General features: G+C 46.2%; 1 protein-coding gene across 4 annotated transcripts in view; it reads left to right on the forward strand.

Moving 5' to 3' along the window:
* Positions 1–457: 457 nt before the first annotated feature.
* Positions 458–19,846, forward strand: part of numb (NUMB endocytic adaptor protein) — a 95,113-nt gene continuing 75,724 nt past the window's right edge. For all 4 annotated transcript variants that reach the window (XM_056296438.1, XM_056296439.1, XM_056296441.1 and 1 more), the window contains exon 1: positions 458–600. The gene's annotated coding sequence lies outside the window, so the exon portion shown is untranslated. The remainder of the gene's footprint in view (positions 601–19,846) is intronic.

Below are 19,846 nucleotides of genomic sequence, written 5' to 3' on the forward strand. Positions count from 1 at the left end.
TGTCCACCACCCGCTCAGACGCGATCCGGAATGCATGAAATAGGCCGCGGCCTCGCCGATCAATTATGGCAATACGATAAAAAAAATTGAGGTCAGTGTCGGGATGGGATAAATATGGCCCCCCACAAAGCATCGTGCACCTAAGTTAAAGGGCACCGACTCTGATGCGCAACAACGGACTCTCGCAACAGTGTGATCCGGCCCGAAAGATCCGATAACGCCGTGACGGGAGGAGCCCGGCGAGGCGACCGGGAAACCCGAGTCGCGACAGGTGACGGGGGGCGAGACAGCGGAGCCGGCTACGTTTCGTAAGGCTCGAGCGAGGCGGGCGAGCCGTCAATCAATCCGCGCGATCGTCAATCGATCGCCTACGGACCCGCGTCCGTTCTTCCAATGAGCGCGCGCGGGGGCGGTCCGTTGCTAAGGGCGAAGTTTGGTTGAATCGGCGAGCAGCAGCCATTCAGCGGCGGTGGGCGAAGCGATTGGACTGCGAGTGTTTCCCCAGCGCTTTCGGTGGAATTTGAATTATCTTTGCACGGCTCGGGAGACATACGTGACGGTATCCGCCAGACATCGCCCGGGTCGACGCGCTGGTCACAGGTAAGCTGGTCGGGCCCGGCGTTACCCGCATCCATCCGGTCAGCTGGTGAGCCCGGTTAGCAAACCGAGCTAAGTAACACTAGCAGTGTTTCTCCCCCCCCCCCTCCCCACCCCGTCTGCTCTGAATCCCCCAGCACGTAGCTCCCGTTAGCTTGCGTGGCTAACGTTAGCCGCTCTTTTCGCCGTCTCTCCCCCCCCCCCCCACCCGTGTGCCAGTTGTTCAGCGCAGAACCTTTTTACGACACTGTCAACAATGCTAATTAGCTCGGCTGCCTGCCTCGTCGGACTTGCACCATTTCGGCGCTTTAAACTGTCAAAACGGGGGGGGGGGAACGTTAACCTTATGGCCATCCTCCGCAGGTGTAGGGGAAGGTCTGCCCCCCCCTTTTTCCACCAAAGTGGCTAACTTGTTAGCCAGCTAGTCAGCGAGCGAGCGAGCTAACTAACTAACTAACTTACCTGCTTGTGTTGTTTTAACTGTATCCGGCCAGAGCTGCTCGCCCTATTGCTCAACCCCTGTCTGTCTGGGACCGACACAAGAGTTGTCAGTTTACCTGTCTGGCGAGGTGTCTTACTGCTGGGTGATTCATCTCGTGTAACATTTGATGGTAGTGAGTGGTCTGGTCTAGCGGAACGATGCGTTTATCTGGAAAACGCAGCTTCTCAACTTGGCTAGTTTGTAACAGTCTGTTCGCGAACGGGTGTCATGTTAGTTAGAAGATCTCTTACTTCCGCTTTCGCAATTACGAACGGGGTCATCCACCTAGAAGGCAATAGGTACCAGGTAGCTGGTTCTGGGTAGTAAAGCTGTGACTTATAGCATACACTCCAGTTTTTTTTTTAATAGTATGATGATCTACCCTCCATTTAGATTCTCTCATATGATAATATGGTTGGTTTTAGATCTTTGGCTTGTAATTTTATTCTTAGCAATAACCACAGAGCAGACGTTCTTCTTTGCTGGTCTGTTGGCTGTGGTTGGCTAACAAGGACAGTTTGATGGACATCCGCATTTAGACCTTACAAAGTTCCCATCCTTCTCGTCGGTCAGTGTTGGATTTAGTTGACCTAAAGTAGCTATGAGTGTCCGATTTGCTGCTATTCTAAGGATGTGTTGTGTGAATTGAATTTGGCCATGCTGAGATCGTTAATTTGGAGTTATCTGATTGTAAGATGTGTGTGGGCAATACCCCCTTATATGTGCCCTGCTCTCTGTCGTGGACATTATTTGGCAATTCATTTTGCCAAACATGAACGCTGCTCAGAGGATTGGATCTGGTTATTACACCGATAGACACCAATGATGTAGAACATTTAATGGGTCGGTTCTCAGAGGTGTGTTTGCCAACAGGAAAGGCAACATTTACTTGTTAAATTCTGGCATCAAGTTTGACGCTACATGCTCACTCATCTTGAGACAGGAAGACTGGGATGAGGTTATGTTATTCCTAATGAATGAGTCATTTTTTTCCCACAAGATTTGATTTCAGATGTGGATGAGGCAGGTGAGGTTGACCATCCCCATATTGAATGTACCCATCTGACAGCCGCTGGAGAGAGAGAGAGTGGCAGCGTGAGAGCGATGCCCTGCCTGTTTTATCGTGATTTAGAACTGTTTGTGAAATTACCTTTTCTCTATCTCACCACACTCTCAGAAGAAGAGGCCCTTTCTTGGCAACAAAACGGTTCATGTGACTGCTGAACAGTGATGCAACAGGGCACAGATAAACAAGCTTTACAATGACAGCAGATTTAAAGAGCTTTGCTTTGCGCAGTCCCGCTGCTCCTTGATAGCAGCAAGATAGTGTAGCTTCGAGCAGTGAGATGTGGAGCAGCCTTGTTGTCAGCTCAGTTTTGAGTCAGACATTAATGGGGTTGGCCTCAGAGATGACAAGAGGTAGAGATATGCCTCTATTTTTCTTCTCCTGTTTTTCTGTGCTAAGATACCTGGGTCAGCATTTCATCTGTCAGTGCTGTTAACCTGCACTGTTTATTTATCATCATCATGACCCCCTATTAAAGCCTACATTTGTTTCAGTTTTGGCCTTTTGTTGTCCCCCAAAGAGTTTTTTTTATTTCATTTTTTTTATAAGTGTGATTAACGTCAACATCAAGAGTGTGCTTGCAAAGTTAATCTAGTGATCACTTAAGACGACAAATCTTCTGATGATGTCAGGGACCATGTGGCAACTAGCGCTTTTGAATCGTTGGAAAGGATGCATACCATCTGCATTTATTAGATCTATTCTCAGCTCCATATACTGAGCTTATTGGGATCTTGTCCAGCACAGAGACTCTGAGGAGATTCAACCAGAGGCTAGATATTTGAATCGGGATCTCAAATGTGTTGTGACCCCATTTCAACATAAGTAGCCTAAAATAGGCCCAGAGAAATGACGGCGTTTGTTTGAAGTTCTGCTTTTGCTGAGCACATTAATAAAGTGGTGTGTTGTCCTTTACTACAGACACAAATTGTCATCAAATTGTTTACACAGGGCAGTGAGTCACAATCAGTCCTAGTAAAAAAACACACAAAAACCACAGCCGAAGACTGGCTCTGACTCATCACAGGCGACTACTTGTTAGCGGCAGCTAATTAACGTAAATTCAGCTGCGTCAGTGTCCATTAAAAAAAGAAGACGTATTTTGAGTCGGTGTGTTGCTCAGGGTTCTTGCCGCTTTCAGCGCAGAGATCTTTGACGGCCGCCCTTTTGACACAACATCCTCAGCTCTTAATTAGGTCCGGTGGGTTATTAGCGCTTCTTTTTGGCCTAGCTGTGGATTAGGACTTTTTTTGGGGGGTGGGGGGGGGGACAGTGTATGCGAGTTGCATTGAGTTGTCTTTCAGGTTTACCTCTCTGTCTCTTCCCTGCTAAAGGCATGGGGCTCAGAGGCTGCTTTGTCTGTCATCGCCAGCCTCGGGTTCCTATATGGAGAGTGATACCTGAGCCTCCCAGGCAGGAACGGCTCATTCTTTATTCAGCCCTCTGATCTCCGCTTTAATTACGAGTGACCCAGGATAAGAGGGACTGGCGTTCAACCCTGGAGGGTGGGAACTTGGCATCAGCCTCCAGTGCCAGCCAGAACACTGGGAATGTAAATCCTTTGGCAGTAGCTGGTCACCTCAAACTGAGACAATTAGGGTTACCATGCTTAAGTACCAAATAGATAATAAAAAAAAAAGAAGAGAGAGAGAGGCAGCAAACAACTACCATTATTGCAAGTATATTAGTATTACATGAGTTTCGCAGCAAGACTGTCTTGCCAAATTACTTGTAGATATGAATTTATAGAAAAGAAGAATGGAATGGAGGCCAGAACTGACTGACATGAAAGTTAACCGAAGGAATTCAAAACCTCATCAAAATGATCTCTATATGATCTTGTCTGAAAGGATTTGTCCTTACTTGGTACTACATTACACTATTATCTTGCAAAGAATTTTTTTTCTCCCCAATTGTACCTGGCCAATTACCCCACTCTTCCAAGCTATCCTGGTCATTGCTCCACCCCCTCTGCCGAGCCGGGGAGGGCTGCAGACTACCACATGGCTCCTTAACGCATATGGAGTCGCCAGCCGCCTCTTTTCACCTGACAGTGAGGAGTTTCGCCAGGGGGACGAAGTGCGTGGGAGGATCATGCTATTCCCCCCAGTTCCCCCTCCCCCCTGAACAGGCGCCCCGACCGACCAGAGGAGGCAGTAGTGCAGTGACCAGGACACATACCCACATCCGGCTTCCCACCCGCAGACACGGCCAATTGGGTCTGTAGGGACACAGATGGATGGCTGGATATAGAAATGAGTATTGATCTTAGCAAGTGGTAGAAAAATATGCTAGATCCAAGTCATTATTCAGTAAGCACTGTGTATGTTATTGAGTGTACTGAAAAAGTGCAGCCACTGACCAATAGCCAGTTAACACGGCCATTGGTCTGTGGTTGCACCTTCTGGATCCAAGGAGTTAAAAACAAAAAACCTTCTCACACTTCCTCATGGACTAGCCGGGTATCCGCACTCTTGATGTGCAGCTCTGCCCCGGTATCAGGACCAATGAGAGCACCACTGTGTCTGACATTTGGACTATCTGGAATATCCGTGTGTGCATGGGCGCGTTTAGTCTGTGTTTTGTCTGCTTGCGTGGTTAATGACTCCCTGTCTACAGACACCCAACGCCATTGACCTCATTCCCTCACAGATGGTGTAGGATATAGGATACCTATCCACCTCGCTGATCAGACAGCTAGCGTGCCACCTGTAACATATAGCCCATCGACTCTGCAGAGCACGTCCACGGTTCTCTGGACGTCGCTGTTGTCGCCATGGACACCCTGGCTCCTGTATCCTGGTAACTGCAGTGGTTGCCGGGTGATTCGGGGACGAGAGCATGTTGACCCAGTGGTTCACAGAAGGAAAAACCCTGGGAGTCGATTCTGCCATCCAAATCACTAGTCAGTGCTGCTCAGCTTGTGGCCACTGCGGTCAGGGAGGCACCATCATTGTTGGTAGTTTAGGATATATAATGCATCCACATGTCAAATGTATACTTATCTTTCTATTTATACTTGGATTCAGTGCTGATATTTTACTGGAGAAAAATAGGCTACATTTCAATTATTTTCATCCAATTACTGGAAACTAGGACCCAGCCGATTCAGTATTTACTGATATGATACCAATGTGGATAAAGGGAGGAGGAAACTTGCTTATTTCCGATATATCTGGCAGTTTCTTTATATTTTAATGAACAGTGCAAATTCTGCAAGACAGACATTTTTCTAAAATTATGATTAACATTTTCTTGTAGTATTATAAACATAAAACGTATGATTTGTACATTTGTTCAAATAGAGCCAGATTAGAAAATGATAACACTATTAAATAAGTATTGTTTTCTCTCTCTTCACTCGCTGGTGTGTGTGTGTGTGTCATGCTTGTTGCTCAGTTACAGAGATGTTAATCATGCATCATACTGCTGGCTTACTTCTCTGCAAGCATGTGAGTGTATTATGACCATGTAACCAGAAAAACAAACAAACGGAATCAGATATTTTCAGATCTAATTTTGACCACATTCATATGTGGTAATAAGCCGGATGGGAGTCTACCAGTGCGATATAAAATGTGATACTTATACTCGTGTTGCATTTTGAATGATGTGGTGTGTAAACATGCTGTTGTTTACTTCCCCGTCAGTGATCAGACTCCTGTTTAGGCCTATTCATGCAGATTTTTTCAAGTGCAAACCAAAGAATTATGGTGTATGCTCAGGAGTTGGATATGGGCCACTTTTTTTTTTTTTATTGTTGTTTCGGCATTTTCCGCCTTTATTTAATAGCGATGGTGAAGAGAGTCAGGAAAGGCAGGCGAGAGAGAGGAGATGACATGTAGCAAAGGGGCCGGGCCGGATTCGAACCCCAGGCCGGTGCAGTAAGGACTCAGCCTTATGTGGTACCACTTGGTGAGACTCAGCCTTATGTGGTACCACTCCATGGGCCACTTTTAAAAGTAGATGTAAACAGGCGATCAACGTGTTGGAAATACCCTCCAGCAGGAAAAATGATAGAAATGGGATACAGTCTGTTGGACACAATGAATTTTACTGTACAGCAGTGTTGTGAAGAAGTTTGTTGAAGTTTGATAGTATGGACTATTTACTGGTAAGCTGACACACACGAATGACTGGTTGCTACAAGTACGCTGTTGTGTTGTGATATTGTTTGTCTGTCCAGAAGAATCCCCACATTATCATCATGATAACTTGGCCAACTTTCTTGGTTTGGTAGAGAAGGGCATGCTCTGCAGGAGACGTTAAGTCTTGCCGGAAAGTTTTTTTTAACATTTAACAGCGCAGATGTGTAGGCATACAGATTCGCAACATTTTCTTTATTTTATTGCTGCTTCTCGGTGGGAAATTTTGACAGATAAAGACGGGTGACAAATTTAAGGAAACCCCCCCCCAACATAAAGTGGCTTAGTAAGGTGTTGGACCACCACGAGCCTCCAGAACAGCTTCAGTGCTCCTTGTCATAGATTCTGCAAGTCTCTGAACTCTACTGTTTTGACGGTGGTTGTGGAGATCGCTGTGTTCAGTTCGGTTGAGATCTGGTGACTGCATAAGGCATAGCATATGATTTGCATTAGGGGTCGATCGATAAGGTTATTTCATGGCCGATACTGAATATTAGTAATCAAGGAGACTGATAACCGATATTTGGAACCGATATACATTTGCAGTAAAAATGAAATTCTTGGTGACAAAATTTAGAATAACACAAACTCCAACACAAAACTTCGCCGAAGTGCCTTTAAGCATATGTTTAATTGAAAGTGAACTTTCCTTATCTTAAAACCAAAAGTGCAGGGAACGTCCAGCAGCAAGAAATAATGTTGTTAATTTTTTTGCCATTTAGCTGTCTAAACTATAGATAAAAGAGAGAACTTGTTGACATTCGCTATCGCATTCAAGTTGGCTCTGAGACTCAACATTAGCTAACGTTATTATGACCGTCGGCTATCTATCTAACTAAACTGGAAGGAGTCTGTCTGTTTTATGTCTGTGCTAGGGTTGCCACCTTCTATGTGGAGAAATAAGGGACCCCCCCCCACCACAAGTTCTACATTCTCCCCCCCTGAAGATGTAATGATTTTTTTTGGGAATCCAGTATGCCAATACACATGGTTTGAAGTGGTTTGTTTCAAGAAGAAAATAAAAAATAACAAAAACACTTAGAATTATAAGTGTAACAAAAATTCACAATATGCATATGATGGATCGTACTTTGGATTTGTAATACTGATTGGTTTGACACAAACAAGACCAAAACATCACAAACACAACATTGTGCCCATCCCAAACAAACGGAAACCATCAGCCACTGCAAGCGACTGAGGGAGCTATTTTTTAGCTGTACAAGGCAGCCACTGAGTCAGGTCTAATGGCGCCGATGACGGCAGGAAGCTGACGTTATGTCTCACGCGTCACGCAGAGCTTGTCTGTCTGTAGCTCGTCACTGAAGTTAAACGTCAGCACTCTGCTTGTATATCACTGGTTTGATTTTACTTGATGTTAAGTTATTCTCGGAACTGAAGACCTGGTGTATATGTGCAGCAACTTGTTCGAAAATACGGGGCAAATCGTATCCGTCATTGATTGAGTACGGGTTGCAGCATTTTTCTAATACGGGGGGGGGGCAGTATTATAAGGGATGGGATCTTCTCGACAACCGTTCATCTGATCGACTTCACACTTGGCGGGTGTATTGCTGAGTAGCTGTGTAGTCAACGAGCGGAAACACGAGCAGCGCCACTCTGCCATTGCAACTCACATTGTGGTCAGGGGGTATTACACCTGTATTCCTTGCAGTGTTCAGTGTGAAGTTTGGATGAACAGGCACTGCAGTAGTAACATGTAAAAACGCCAACTCATACGGGCGAGTAATGTTACATGCACAATATGGTTGCTAAAATGAGTTCCCGTTGCACTGGCACCAACGTTACTCAAAGATGTAGCTATCGCTACATAAATTAACTCCATTATCTTGTTATCTATATATCACTGCGACAAAGTGCATTATTCGGGCCTTTTCAGTGGTATAACTGAGAAACTGGGCATGCTTGTCATCTTAGAAATAGATCATAAGATTGTGGTGTTTTTGCAATCAGGATAGAAATGTTTCATCATAGGATAAAGGTGATCACTCAGAACAACTTTGCGTTGATTTGCAGTGTCCCTTCCCTCTAAAGGGACAACTGGACACAAACCATGCCAGGGCAATGCCCCCCACAACATAAGAGAGCCCTCGGACCCCCTCACTGTAGGTGTCAAATGTTTGGGTTTTTCCTTTCATTTTTCACCCATCTGTGTATCTGCAAAAAAACAAATATCGGCCGATTTTTCCTGTACTCGGGTACATCAGCCAGGCCCTACGTCAAACCATTAGTCTAAATCTGTACTTTTAGAAGAAAAACGTTAGGTGTGAGATCGTTAATATTAGCTCATGTTCTTAAGTTTCCACTCAAATCCTTATTGGCAGGGGAGAAAGTATTTGCTGATGAGTCTCTAACTGAGGCAAAAACCACCAAGCTTTGAGCATGTGGTCATTGTTTTTATCTAACAGGCCAAGTAAACAAGCTCTCACTCCCCAAACGTAACATCTCTCTTCCCCTGCCGGGCCTTGTTGTCGTGAGATTGCTGTTTTCTGCTGACTCCCGGTTTACTTGGAAGGCTCATTCGGTCCATCTGGGTTCTGCTTGGACCGGCCGTCACTGTTGTGTAACAGGAGAGTGTCTGATCCAAAGTCTGCTGGCTACTGTGGTGCTGTTGGATAGCTCATTTGGGATATGAGTGGGCGAAACAGCCAGTGATGACTTCGGATAACTTGGGTTCTGTTTTCAGGGCCGTTATTGTACGTCTCGTCCCACAGGGTTGATACTGGTGGACATTTCGGCGATTTTTATCTTTGCGTGATGACCTAAAGGGTGTGTGAACTGTTGTGGAGTCAGTATGTTGTTGAAATTAGAAGGGAAGGGAGGGGGGGCAGCAGGGGGGGGGGCCAGCAGCCGCCGCCGCCGCCAGTAAAGCAGCCCTAGCCTGATCGATACAGTACGTCCCCCCCACCTCAAGAAAAACGTGTCAGTTCTCAATGAGAAAAGTATCGTGCTCTGCCTTGAAGTGGACTAAGTAGGCCCTTTGTTCTTTCTTTTTTCATAAGGCTGCTACCAGCTCGCATGCGTGCCAGACGAAACTGTGTTGCCAGACTGGGAGCGAGCAAGTAAGCGGAAACAAACCATTTGTATTAGAGAAGGAGTACACTCCCATCTACTGTGCTTTGTCAGGCAGCAGTCCCCCAGATAAGGCCAAGTAAGGTTGGAAGAATGTAGATGTCTTTTTTTTTTTTCCCAAGGAGGTGGAGGTAGAAGGGCAAGAGGAGAAGGGTGTTGGAGGAGCGCGTTTCCTGTGCGTTGCGTCACTTTGCAGCCGGCGCTGCCTCAGGCATTGCAGTTTAATCATAGCTACAGAGGTGTGTGTGTGTGTGTGTGTGTGTGTGTGTGTGTGTGTGTGTGTGTGTGTACGCATGACGGAGAGAGACAGACACAGAAATGGAGAACCCTAAAGATATGCTTGGCATGTTCAACACACTCCATACCGGTCTGGGGGAAGAAAGACATGGCAGGCTTGTGAGAGAGCGCCACTGTGCTGAGTTGACAAGAGGGGGAACAATGGCTTTGCTGTGCTGCCCGTCCATTCAGCTGCCTTGGCGCAGCATTTTATCGAGGGGCCACCGTCTGCTTTTTGCTCCATGAGCCCCCTATTGACCAAGCCTCTGCCTGCTGGTCACTGACCCGTTGTGCCCACACAGCCTGCAGCTCATCAGGCCTCAGAGGCCCGATTATCCCGCTGTAATTGGTGCCTTGGTTCTGGTTGATCAAAGGAGGCCAGCTGATTGTAGAGGCCTGGTAATTTTCCATTCTCTGCTGATCCGCAGTCCTTGTCTGTCAGTTTCTGTCCGTCTGTCTGCCTGTCAGTGTGTATGCATGCCTGCCTGCCTGCCTGCCTGCCTGCCTGGAGCCAGTCTGACAGGGAAGGAAACATCCTGACTGGCTGCCTGACCCCTCATCTTTGGCCTGAAAGAGCAACTTTTGATGTCTGTGGTCTGCATTGCTGAGTCCTCCTCCAATAAAAGGTGGAAGTGTTATTGTCTGGAACTGCTCCTGCCCTGTTTACATTAGATAAGTGGAAAGATTGGGCGGAGCTCATTTCACTCAACCAAATACAGTGAGGGTGGTCTACCGGTGACGAACACTGTCTTGTGAAGAAACAGTCACAGGTCACAGATTCAATCCTACTAACAGCCACCCCCCCCCCCACAGTAGCCATGTGTCCTGGCAAAGTGCCCATGAGCAAGGGCCTAAGGCCTTCAATTCAGTACTGTGTTGTCCTAAAAGGGAAATTTAGCTTGCAGTAGAACATAACATGTAAAACCAGTAGACATTTTGGTACAATAGCAAAATGGTAAGTGTTAAAACGTCAAAACAGTGCAACAACAAAATTACATTAGTTAATTAATTACAAAATTACATCAACCTCCATCCGGAGGGCTAGTGTCCAAAATTCCTCAAAGAGAAGGTGATCGCAGTTGCCTATGATTGACCTTGTCCTCGGCACGATTTGACAAGGCAAGGTCCATAAAGAAGAAGGTCCATAAAGAAGGCTTGTTGATTGCCGATGATCTTACCAGTCACCTTAATGATACTGCATAAACGTTTTTTGCTAGGTTACCAAACCAGGCAATCTTTCCATGGGATAAAACCGGCTCCATGAGTTATACATTAAATAGTCAAGTCCATTTTATTTGTATAACCCAATATCACAAATTACAAATTTGCCTCAGGGGGCTTTATAGTAACACAGCATCCTGTCCTTAGACCCTCGCATCGGATAAGGAACAAGTCCCTAAAAAAAACAAAAACCCTTTAACAGGGAGGAAAAATAGGAGGAAACCTCAGGGAGAGCAACAGAGGAGGGATCTCTCTCCCAAGACGGACAGCGTGCAATGGATGTTGTATTTACACAATTTACAGAATACAACATTGAAAGAGGATAACAGAATTATAAAATATATAAAGAATATGATGAGGAGGATGCCAAGCAGTGTCCAGACGTCACCGGAACAGCCCAGGACCTGAGCCACGTGACCAGCATCACCATGTAGACCAAAAAAAAAAAAATAGTCACACATCTGAGTGAGAGCAAGATATAACATTGAAACAGGATAACAAAATTATATGGATCATATCAAGTAAATATATGGAAATAACACCATCGGTTTCTTGTCAACATCGAAAAAATGAGTTGCGGTTCCGTGGACAATATTTCTTCAACCCGATTGAAATCATTCTGATTAGGGCTTCCAAATGAACTGTTTACATGGACACTAAGTAAAGTGATCTGGTAAAATGTGTGTTTACATGCCCCAAAGTATGCGCAGAGTGGTTCCACCCACTGTGAAGCATCTAGTCTGCTGGAAATATAACAGAAGAAGAAGAAGAAGTGGTTCCGCCTGTTAATACAATTTTCAAGGTGGACCCACATTGTGCCCTGGGAACGATATTTGCATTTCTGCTGTTTTTACTAATTAAGCAGCAGTTGTGAGCAGCATAACGGGGGGGGGGGGCTGAATAATTGTAGACAATTTCACACAGGGCGTTACATAGTAAGTTCATAAAGAAAGTAGGGCAAGGCCTATTCATTACACATAGACATACAGAAATATTACTCCGTAATCATCTAAACTCAGGTGTGTATTTTGGAGAATGAAGGCCGACAATTCAATTAGGACAACTGAAACAAGGCTGTGACCAAAACAATCAAACAAACTGCATCCTCACATATTCACAAACAGCTGCAACAGAATGACCAACCTCTCCCCGTGTTACCTCCGGCTTGGTCGGTCGTCCCTACAGACACAATTGGCGGTGTCTGCGGGTGGGGAGCCGTATGTGTCCTGGTTGCTGCACTAGCGCTTCCTCTGGTCAATCGGTGCGCCTGTTCGGGGGAGGGGGGAACAGGGAGGAAAAGCGCTATCCTCCCATGCGCACGCTATGTCCTCCTGGTGAAACTCATCACTGTCGGGTGAAAAAAAGCGACTGGCGACTCCGCATGTGTCGGAGGAGATATGTCTGCAGACCTCCCCGGATCAGCAGAGGGGGTGGAGCAGCAGCTGGGACGGCTCAGAAGAGACATCAGTACTTTATTGGATCTTACGGTTGTTAAAGCTAGGCTGTGCAGTCTGACAGGGTGCAAAACAAACTTCCATCGACACGTTTTCATCTCAACATATGATAAGAAAAGGAAAAATGGACAGTTTAATTCACAAACTATCAATCAAATCAATAAAAAAAACAAAAACAAATAATATTTGGCCATGAATGGGCCAGTCAAGTCAGTCCGTTAAGTGGCGGTGCATGGTCGGTCACTTTTCTAGTACAGGAACAAACTCGTTCACGTCATCTAATGTTACCCCCACGTGGGGCAATAATGCACAGAAAGAATATATTTCTTCCGACCAGAGAGAAACAATCAGATTAAGCGTTAACGTGGTTATTAAGTGCTAATATTTCCCTGTTGAACGAATTATCAAAGGTTTACACCACCCCTCTCAACCCGACTGAAAATTCCTTCTGATCGGGCCAGTCTCTTCCGATTGAGGTGGTTACATGAGGCTTTTCTTTTTTGTGGATTTTTTTCCCTTTTTCTCCCCAATTGTATCCAGGCAATTACTCCACTCTTCCAAGCTGTCCCGGTCGCTGCTGCACCCCCTCTGCCGATCCGGGGAGGGCTGCAGACTACCACATGCCTCCTCCGATACATGTGGGGAGTCACAAGCCGCTTCTTTTCACCTGACAGTGAGGAGTTTAGCCAGGGGAATGTAGCACGTGGGAGGATCACGTTATTCCCCACAGTCCCCCCCCCCCAAAAAAAAAGCAGGCGCCCTGACTGACCAGAGGAGGCGTTAGTGCAGCGACCAGGACGCATACCCACATCCGGCTTCCCACCTGCAGACACGGCCAATTGTGTCTGTAGGGATGGCCGACCAAGCCGGAAGTAACACGGGGATTCGAACTGCCGATCCCCGTGTCGGTAGGCAATAGATTAGACTGCTATGCTACATGAGACATTTTTACTCTGATTGGGCTATCATTCTGATTAGTGGAGTATTAGGGTCCATGTAAACGCAGCTTGTGAGACTCCTTGAAAATTATTATCTGCTGGCTTCTCTTGCAAATTGCATCTGTGTTCATGTCAAATTGCCCAGGCAAATCTCGAGCAATTATACTCCATGCCTTTGAGTAATGGTCTGGGAGGGTGGGTGACACTATTACAAAATCAATAACCATATCTTTTATTTTCAGGACATTTAACCTCTGAAAGTGATCAGTGCACCACAGCATAAACTCATCAACCATGGGCCCATGAGGTGCTTTCCCATCCTGCAGCTGGCTGACAATTACAGTCTACTGCAAATTTAATGTTGTGTTGTCTCTCCACAGACTCCTACAGTCATTGGTGTAGAGGATGTACAGCAATGTGGATAAGACAACCACACGGCAAGCCCGTTGATCTTGGGTGCTTTGACAGCACCCTGATCCTCTGGAGCGTGCATGCACTAAAGTCAACACACCATTTAATGGCGCTAAAATCACTTCTGGAGTTAATTTCTCAGTTGTGTTTCTTACTGAGTAATATTGAGTAATATAGTATACTCTATACATCCTCTCACCCGCTTCCGGTGTAGGAAGATGGCTGCGCGAATTCGCGTTTGCAGCGGCCTCACCTAGTGAGTCAGAAGATGGCGGCACGAATTCGCATTTGCGGTGGCCTCACCCAGTACCGTCCAGGCAGTGTCTTTGTCCATGTCTGCGTCTAAGTTTTGTCTTCGTTTGATGACTGGGAGAGCTGGCGCTGGATCGGCTGGGAGAGAGGGGCAGGCTAAGCTATCCGCTAGCCCACGCAGACCAGCAGTTGCGATAACACCGAGGGCGGTCTGGTGACGGCCTCACCTGGCATTACGGTGGTGTTTTTGATGTCGTCGTGAGGAGTGCGGGGAGGTGTGTTGAGGGTGTCTGGCTGGGAGAGCTGGTGCTGGATGGGCTGGGAGAGCTTGGTCTGCTTCGTCCAGTGGGCCTGCTGTGGGCTGGGGGAAACTGCATTTCATTTCATTTCATGTACGCAAGTGCGTGAATGAAATGACAATGTGTTCCTGATTCCTGATACTCCATAAAACTCTGAAAACAGTAGTGTGTGTGACTGCCTAAGTATGAGTTTAAGAAATTATTTTGAGTATGATTCTGATGATTCTCATCCAGATTATAGTACAACCTGTAAGCAAGAGCCAACTTTGACAATGATATTAGGAAAAAAAGCGCCATGATTTAATCATGGACATAAGATCATAAACCGTAAACGAGGCTCTATCATGAGGACAGCAACTGGGCTGTAATACAGTGTTATTGTTTATCGTCTTTAAATGGTATTGTATTGGGATACAATTCAGATATTTTCATAATGTTATATACAATTAATGACAATGAGAATCTATTGCCTAAAATTTCACTTAAAATGAGCACTGAAATCTTCTTCTTCTTCTTCTTTGTTTTTCAGCTTAGTTTGGGTTTGATTGTGTACTTTAAATTGCCAGACAGTTAAATGTGATGAACCCAAGTCGGATTCTTAAATGTGGTATTTTTTACACGTTATCTGATATCGAGCAAGTTTCCCCATGATTATCCTTATCCTTATCACTAGCACTGGCTGCATAGGCTGCATATTTTGACATGGCGACATCAGTTCCTCTAATCCTTCAGCTCTCTGCTCTGAACATATGGTGACGTCATTGCTGTTAACGCTACGAGTCCATAGGCCTTCGCACCCCGACAGGTGCTACTCGGAATACCTCACAGAAACTGCCATTGGCCCAGAGCCCTAAATAGGAAGAGTTGCTTATGAATTCAGCAAAGTCTCCCCGAATTTGGGCCCAGGAAGTAAAAATGAGTGAATAATTAAATGCCCCCAGTTTCCCCCCTCAATGTGTCAGCCCTTTTAAACGTATCGCTTTGCTCCACCCCTGCCCGTGCTGCGGTATAAATCTGAGGGTTAAATACCAAAGGAAAAGGCTTGCAGTTTGGTTTAATCGGTTGCGTAACTTTCTGCTCAGCATTTGGCCTACCTCTGAGTAGCTTGATGAATGACAGAGAGCGAGAGATGGGGGGGGGGGGGGGGGAGAGAGAAGAGAGACGCCCAGGTACTCGGGAAGCATTCCTTATGAGTGAACAGGCTGAATACTATTCCCGTCTTTGCATTAATTCTGGCTGGGCCAGTTTGATTGGTTGAGGCCTGGTGTCGGTCGGCTCTGCCTCAGCTCACATGGACTCCTGTTACCATCTGACTGGGGCTGCCTTTTCACAAGCAAAACTGAATGGAGAACATTTTCAGAAGGATCAAGGTGTTTCCTAGATGACAGATACAAATCACTTGTGTGTGGCCATAGAAATCGGTTTCCTTGTTTATTCTGCCTCGGGAATCCGGGTAGCATAGCGGTCTATTCTGTTGCATACCAACACGTGGGATCGCCGGTTCGAATCCTCGTGTTGCCACAAGCTGGATTTGTGGGTATGTGTCCTGGTCGTTGACTAGCGCCTCCTCTGGTCGGTCGGGGCACCTGTTCGGGGGGGAGGGGGAACTGGGAGGAATACCGTGACCCTCCCACGCGCTACATCCCCTTGGCGAAACTCCACATGTATCGAAGGAGGCATGTGGTAGTCTGCAGCCCTCCCCAGATGGGCAGAGGTGGTGGAGCAGCAACCGGGACGGCTCGGAAGAGTGGGGTAATTGGCCAAGTACAATTGGGAAGAAAAGGGGGGGGGAAAAAATCTGATGGAGCAGTTTGTCTGCTGCTTAGCAGGCTGGTGAGGTAGTTTAGTGTGTGCGTGTGTGCGTTTGTGTGTGAGTGAGGGAGGCCAGACCCCAGACCAGGCCAGCAGAGCATGTCTGTTCGCACAGCAGGAAGCTCCTGTTCCACTCCATCCTCTCAACACTCCTGCTGCTAGACAAATACTGCACGGATAAACAAGGATACGCACACTCATGCTGTCAGATAAATATGGCTACCGACGCATGATCACACTTGCACTTACTTGCATTCCATCAGGCACAAATGACAACGGAAATAGGCATGCACGTTACACGTGTGCACACCCACACACGGCGTCCACTGTCCGCTGTGCTGTTTACCCACAAGTGTAAAGGGTGAGAGGGCTTGCTCTTAACAGATTGACCCAGCAGAGGGAATCATGACATGCGTCCTTTGCCAAATACCCATTCTGCTTATCCACCTGTAATCCCCCCCCCCCGCAAACCTTTTTACTCTATTTCCTGTTCTCCCCCTTCTTTCTCCCACTTCTCCTTTAACCTTACTGTCATTTTCCTTCCCTCTTCTGGGCTGCACAGTTGATCACTGATAATTGACATCCTGATTTCAGCTTTCGTTATTGTAGAATATCGGCATCATTGAGGAATCGTTGAGACCAATGTAGTGAATTCAGGGGGCAGCCGGGAATCCGCCACAGCCGGGAATCGAACCCGGGTCGCCCGCACCACGGGCGACTGTGCTAAGCAATCGACTAAAGGGTCCGGCATGTTGGCCAAGGGCTAGTGAGTCTAGTCATTCGTTGTCATTACACTACCCCCCCACCCCCCACCCAGTCACCTAAAGGGTCCGACCCTTTAGTTGACGGGTTATTCTGCTCAACTGGAATGTACTCTGAAGCTGAAAATGTTCAAGATTTGAATTGAAGCTATAGAAAAAAAGCCCTCAACATTTTCTTCCTCACATATTTGATAAAGATTACTGTGACTAATACTCGCGGTCATATCTAAGAAAAGAATTTTGCATTTCTTTGGAAACCATATTCTGACAGCTCTGCAGTGTCCTGCCGTAATTCCAGTTTGTTCCCCCAAGACTGTCACTGAAGTGCTATTTGTGTGTATGTTTGCACCTGTAATAGTCTTTGTGATGACTTTTCAAGTTCAGTGTGATGAAACAGATGTGACGGAGTGAGTCAGTGTGTCAGAGGCCAAACACAGTGCAGTGCACGAGGCCGCCAGCGCCGGTGCCAAGTACACATACTTTTAAGATACCAATACCAAAGTGGGATGTACCGACCGGACCAGCAAGATCTGTACCAGTTAGCCAAGAGAGGTAGCACATTCTTCCAGAAAGGGCTGATATGCGGGTTTTTCCTCAGGAAAAATGGTTAAAGCCTGTGTCGGCTAATAACCGCAGTGCTTCAAAGCTGTTTGTTCTCGTACACAGGGTCAACAATTAACTTTTAGGTGGCTGCTAGATGAAAAAATGTAATGGCCAGCCAGGTTTTTTTCCCCGTGCTTCTTGTGTTCATTATCGAATCAGCACTGTGTACTGCACTGCACTGTCCTCTTCAGACAGGTAGCTCTGAAAGCGGTCTTCCTCCTTCTTGTCTCCCGCTGGAGGACAGTGTCGGTAGATGAGATGAGGAGGGGGCACTTGCTGTGGCAGCAGTGGTCTCTTCCAGCTGAAGTTCACCCAGTTTTTTGTCTTGCCACAGTAAAGCTCCACATAGCTGGGTTTGTTTCCACTGCCTGAATGACAAGCGCCTCAAATACTGGGACAAAAGAATCGCGTGGTTTGTAGTGGCGTGGCGTGGGGACATTTTTTGATGAAGCCAAGTGAGACAAGGTATGTCCATTGTTTGGGGAGGGGGGGGGATCTTATTCGTAATTGACAGGAGTACATCGCCGTTTTAACAGCCAATGTAATGTAGCTTGATGAGCTATTGGAGCCTGATATCATTTAACACAAAATTGTATGGATGCAGGACTTGCAACACTAGTTATCCACCTTACCCCACTCTTCTGAGCCATCCCGGTTGTTGCTCTACCCCCTCTGCAGATCCGGGGAGGGCTGCAGGCTACCACATGCCTCCTCCGATACATGTGGAGTCGCCAGCCACTTCTTTTCACCTGACAATGAGGAGTTTCACCAGGGGGACGTAGCATGTGGGCGGATCACGCTATTCCCCCCCGTCCCCCCCCCCCCGAACAGGCGCTAGTGCAGCGACCAGGACACATACCCACATCCGGCTTCCCACCCGCAGACATGACCAATTGTGTCTGTAGGGACCCCTGACCAAGCCAGAGGTAACACGGGGATTCAAACTGGCGATCCCATGTTGGTATACAACGGAATAGGCCGCCACACCACCCGGACACCCAGGCTATACAGCAGCGGTCGGGAACCTATGGCTCGCGAGCCATATATGGCTCTTCCGGTGACGGCATATGGCTCCCAGACAATTTTGAGTTGAAAAAAAAAATCAGTTTGGAACTGATTTTAAAATACTTGTGATATTTCTTAATAATACTGTGTCATTTTAAAGTAAACAGAAATTAGTTTTGAAGATAAATTTCACGGGTCACGGGTCACCCGTGGGTCAGGTCGGGAACCAATGGCTCGCGAGCATGTCCGGGTCATTGTAAAGGTGAAGAAATCAATTTTATCAGATAGCCAGCTAGTTTATCCGCTTCAACCCTTGTAACGGAAAAGATGGCGAAAAGAAAAAAAGACGATGATTACCGTGCATTCCAGGCTGCGTGGACAGAGGAATTTGCATTTGTGGAGAGAGCAGGATCTGCGGTATGTCTAATATGCAATGATAAAATTGCATCGATGAAACGGTCAAATATAAAGTGGCACTTTGATACGCCATGCAGCACCAGAAGTCGCATTAAAAGTAAGACATATTTAATTTATTATACGTTAAAAATACTATATGGCTCTCAATGAAATATATTTAGAAATATTTGGCTTTTATGGCTCTCCCAGTCAAAAAGGTTCCTGACCCCTGCTATACAGTATTAACCAGTTACTCAGATGCACAGTACAGATTCAATAATGAATATAAGAAGCATTCATTCACAAACTCTTTTCTTTTATGGTCACATCATAAAGTATCAGTAGGCTACATGTATCACTTACAAACCCCGTTGTATGTACTCTACATAATACTTTCCACATGTATCGCTTAAAACTACGCCAAATGTTCCATTACACAACATGACCTAAAGACTAACAATCAAGTACCAGACCTGCAGAGGCTATAAACAATCACCATCTCATCTAGACAGGTAACTTGGCCCTATGGGGGCGCTGTCTGTGCTGCTTATTTTGTGTGTGTAAACAACCGCAATAAAACAGCTACTTCAGTGGACTGACTAACACATGCAGCTAAATCCCGGGGGGGGGAGGGAGGCATGACTCAGGAAGGAGTCAGCCAGACATTTCTCCGTTGTTGGGCGAGATGGACGGCATAGCGGTGCAACATGTGTCTTTTGTTTTGTTTTGTTTTTTCAGTCTTCGGTCTTTTATTTTCAGTGTTTTTCAGACTGATTATGTAAAATCTGTGAAGCCACCGCAGCGCCATCTTTGTATTCTCTGTATCATTGTTGTACTAGTTGCGGACACAGTTAAGTGGACAGACACCGCTAGCAGCGTTTTTAGTGCTACGTAAGCATTTATGCTACATTATGATTATCAGTGTGCTTAATAACGTGATAACACCATTAGATCCCAAAACATTCAGTTAACAATTAAGTTAATTGGTAACTGCACATTTTGAGATCTAATTTCAGATCTAATGGTGTTATTTTTA

The sequence above is a fragment of the Lampris incognitus genome, chromosome 16 (assembly GCF_029633865.1).
Source record: "Lampris incognitus isolate fLamInc1 chromosome 16, fLamInc1.hap2, whole genome shotgun sequence".
NCBI classification, from domain to species: domain Eukaryota; kingdom Metazoa; phylum Chordata; class Actinopteri; order Lampriformes; family Lampridae; genus Lampris; species Lampris incognitus.